A 4,616-nucleotide genomic window follows, 5' to 3' on the forward strand; every position below is an offset into this window, starting at 1 on the left:
TGGTTTGCCCTGAAGGGTGTCCTGGATCAGGGTGGGGGTCCCCACTGGGGTGCCTGGCCAGCCTAGATGAGGGGATGATGGCTGTTTGCAGCTGGTCACACACCCTTCAGGGTGGGGGTCCCCATAGGGTGCCTGGCCAGCATGGATGAGGGGCTGATGGCTTTTTTCAGGCTGCCCACACCCCCTTCAGGGTAGGGGTCCTCACTGGGGTGCCTGGCCAGTCTGGGTGAGGGCTGAGGGCTGTTTTCAGGCTGGTTGGTGACTGAAGCCCCCAACCGCTCCTTTTTTCTTTCTTTCTTTTTTTTTTTTATTCTGGGCCAGGTTTAGCTTTGAGGCTTGGCTCCAGCTCTTAGGCCTCCGTGGCTGAAAGTAGTTTTCTGGCCTTTGCTTACAATGTTGCTATCCTGCTGGCTGAAGCCTAGTGACTAAAGCAGGTTTCTGGGGTTTTGTTTAGCTTCTATATTTGTAACATAGTTGTTTAGAGTTGCAGCTCAGAGGACTGCAGCGGCAGACGGGGAATGGTGGAGTCCTCCGTCACTGAAGAAAGCAAGCCTCATGTTAGTTTCAAGCTGCCTGGCTGCCGGCTGCCATCTTGGATGACAGTTAATTTGCATATCGCCCTGATTAGCCAATGGGAAGGGTAATGGTCGTACACTAATTACCATGTTTCTCTTTTACTAGATAGGATATGAAAGTGAATGGTGAGTCTGCGAGTATTGATGTGAAGGCAATTGGAAATTTTTTTGAAACTTGAGATAAGATAATTGAAAAATTACTTGCCAGTGCAAATATTCACTATGAATGAACCATCCTTTTCTGGAAATGGATGCCTGAAAGGACTTTCATCCAGAACAAGGCCAAGTCAATGCCAGGTTTCAAGGTTTTTAAGTACAGGGTAACAGTCTTTTCTGGGAGCACTGTTGCAGGCTACAAAGGGAAAGCCTTTGTGACATGCCACAGTGAGAACCCCAGGGCCTTCTGGCATACCAATAAGCACACGCAGCCAGGGTGCTACAGAAACAGTAAGAAGTCATGGATGACAATGCTACTCTTCTAAGATGCCTTCCTGAATCGCTGTGCTGGCGAAACAGAGAAGCACTGTGTAGAGGATAACATACCTTTCAAGATTTTGCTTTTTTTGATAATGCTCCTGGAGAGCCTCCCTTTTATTGATGATATTCATCCCAAATACCAGCTCTTTGCTCTAACCAATCGATCAAGAAGTAATAGCAGCTTTTGAGGCCTACCACCTGTAATGGCTTTTGCCCAGGCTACTGCTGCAACTGAGGAAGACACTGATGCGATTCTGGAAGAATTACAACATCTATGACTGCATCAAGAACCTTGTTTGGGCTTAGGGTGATGTCACCAAGGAAGGTATGAATGGCATCTGGGAAAACCCCATCAGTTTATATTACTGTTTCCTCACATAATAGATGAGATCTGAGACTTAGGTTACTCGTGCAAGGCCAGACAGTCAATGCAAGGTGAAGTCTTCAAAGTCATCAATATTTTTATTCTATTTTACACAATGTCAGTCCACAGTGGATGGGGGCATGGGAGATGAAGTAAACTGGTTCTTCACCTCAGAAAGTTTGAGAAACAGTTGTCTAATATTCATGCTCCACTGTGAAGCCTGGGGTGAGTCAGCATCCTGGGAGCACACAGAGAGACTGTACACATTTGAAGGGGCAATAACAAATGTCCACTTTCATTGTGGAACCTAAGTGGAGAGAAGAAGGGTACCCCAAGACTCACTGTAGTTCTTCTATATTCTCATGCTTTCTTCCATATTTACCTGTTTTTATTCAGAGTCCTTGGTAAGAATTTACTGTGCTTCAGCTTTGCATATGGCCATTTTAATAGGCTAAACATTACAGGAGCATTCATCTATCCTCGCCATTGGAACTTTTATTGCTAGAATCAAAGCATTCAAATGGCTCTCCTAAGCCATTGAAAGAGAAAAAATGTAGGACAAATTTTGGTAATAGAAATTTCTCATTAAAAATACATTTTAAAGAATATCATTTTAGGTTAACTTGCTAGGGCAGTTGTATAGCAAGGAAATGTGTAGCAGTTTGACAAATACTGGCTTATGATAATGTCTGTTTTTCTTTTAAAGCACATTTTTATTTAAGCAGTGTAAAAATAGGAATAGAGAGATCTGGAGAAAAATGCACCAGAAAGTTAACAGTAATTGTTTTGAAAGTGAGAATCTATGAGGTTCTTTCTTCCACTTTACCATATTTGTCAAATTTGCTGTATAATACTTTCTAAATTGGAAGAAAGCCACACACACACACACACACACACACACACACACACACACACACACAAGGATCTCTTCCACCTCTTCCTAAAATAAACATGATGACAGTTACTAGTTAACAAAGAACTCAGACATATAGTAGACCCTCATTAAATGTATGAATGTATTTATACCTGTAATGAAGGCTGTTACCTGAGATTTTCTGTCTTATAGTAAGTCTGCAGTCTTGTCCGTGGGAGACACTCATGTCCCTCTGGCTCATGTCTTGTTGTCCGGAATCTTGCATGGCTTGACAAACTGATCTGCATCTACCTTTCTCTCCGGTGACACTATGCTTTGATGGACATTTACCTGGGGTTCCCAGGAACCATTCCTGTTAGATTCACTGATGAGCCCAGGGAGGTAATGATCTTGTTGGCTCCTCTGAAAGCAACAAAATAGATGAGTTGTGAGGCTTAGGTTACTTGTGTAAGACTAGGCAGCCAGTGCAAGGTGAAGCCCTCACAGTTGTCAATATTTATACTATATGTATCATATGACCGCCTCCCTGGAGTTCCCTTGAGACCCCCTCCCTCCCTGCAAAAGGGAAGGGGGCATGGCCATTAGCCATAGCCAAGTTCTCAGGCCTCTAGGCAGCCTCTGAGCCGCAGGAACTCCCAGGTGGTTGGCTAAGGGGTTGAGGGGTGGGGTAGGGAGGTAGATTTGAGAGAGCTGGAGACTGGCAGTTGGCAGTTAAGGATGGAAATAACAGTTGGAAGGAAGGATCCTTCAGGTAGTGTAGAAAGAAGATGGGAGTCCAGAATCTTTCAGGGATTCTGTCTTTGAGTTAAATTTAAACTCTTCCAGAAGCGATGGAAGTAGACCCAGAAGCCTGAGGTTAGGTACCCTTTGGTCCAGTTCCTATGAAGCCAAAACCTTTAAACCTCTCAATCCCCACCCCTGGATAGAGGCACTTCCCTCAGTCCCTCAGCGTCATTGGGCTTCTGGGGTGGAGTAGTTGGATGGGGTACTTGGTGGAGCCTTCCCATAGAAATCCCTGCCATTGCTGGTACATTCCTCCAGAGGTTTCTGAGATCCACTGAGTACATCTGCTTTGATGAGATAAACATAGTCCTGGTCCTCTTGGAAGGTAGATCATTAAGCCAGATATTCCACACAGTGTGAAAAGTTTTTTTTTAATTGAAAAGCAAGGATATAGCCCAGCTTGGGAGGATCAAGGAAAGCATTCAAGAGAAACATTTCAATATAATTGAAAGGAAGGAGGTAAAAGAAGTGGGAGGTTAAGTCACAGTTTTAGTTTTGTTGTTGATTTGAAGTTTTTGTGATGAAAAGTCTGATCTGATGACCTCTCATTCACCGGTGGTGAATATATGCTCAGTGAGAGAGGAGTGTGGAGAAGCTGTAAAAGGGTACAATAGTTTTGAGTATTTAGGCAAGATAATTGGTTACATAAACAATCATAAAATCTCCACCAAGACAGAGAGGTTTGTTTCCTTTAGTGGTGTGTCCCTAGTGCTTAGAACAGCTTAGTACATATTAAGCACTGAATGAGTGAATGGATTCTTTTCTTGCAGTGTTGGGACTGACAATTAGTTGTAGAACATAAATTTATGGTGACACAAACATATTAAATTGTGCATTTAATGCAAGAGGAACTAGTCACTTATCAGAAGACATGTCTAAAAAAGGCAAAATTAACTTTTTCCAGTCAGGACAGATAAAAGGAGAATGGTGCAGGCTGTTTAGAGTAGAGCTATTTAGGTTTGGGGTTAAGTGATGAACATGAAGTTTTCTTTGGAGAGGAAATGAAGACAAAGGTTGTCAGATGGACAGGGAGAAAGTGTAAAGAGGCTTGTTGCTCCTGAATTTGTTGAGGGGTTGGCATATTGAGGCATAAGCTGAAAGAGTAAAGTAGAAAGGGTGCAGTGTTAGACTATATTTTCAGAAGATAGAAGTGTTCCTGGTGTTAAGTTCTAAGATGTGTCCTGGAATGGAGGTAAACGGCTCTAAGCTAAGAAGGGATGAATGTGTGAGGCCAGATTATTAGATGGTCTATTCACATGGATGTTGGGGCCTCTGACTGATTCCTCCCACTTCCAGTTTTTGTCCTGGTCTCCATCCCACCTCTTTCCTGTCCCAAGGCCTCCACAGTAAGCATTTCCTAAAACTCCAAATTATAGGAAATGAAATGACTCTGGACAAGAAGGCAATAATGGGGAAGTAAGAGAGAGGGTTTGTTTTGTCTTTGCAACCAGCTTCTACACTCCTTTGGGAAATATTCATTAAATTGTCCCTCTCTTGCCTTCTGGGGAGCTATCCTCACACCACCTTTACCTGCATTTCACTT

Source organism: Myotis davidii, unplaced genomic scaffold (genome assembly GCF_000327345.1).
Source record: "Myotis davidii unplaced genomic scaffold, ASM32734v1 scaffold98, whole genome shotgun sequence".
NCBI classification, from domain to species: domain Eukaryota; kingdom Metazoa; phylum Chordata; class Mammalia; order Chiroptera; family Vespertilionidae; genus Myotis; species Myotis davidii.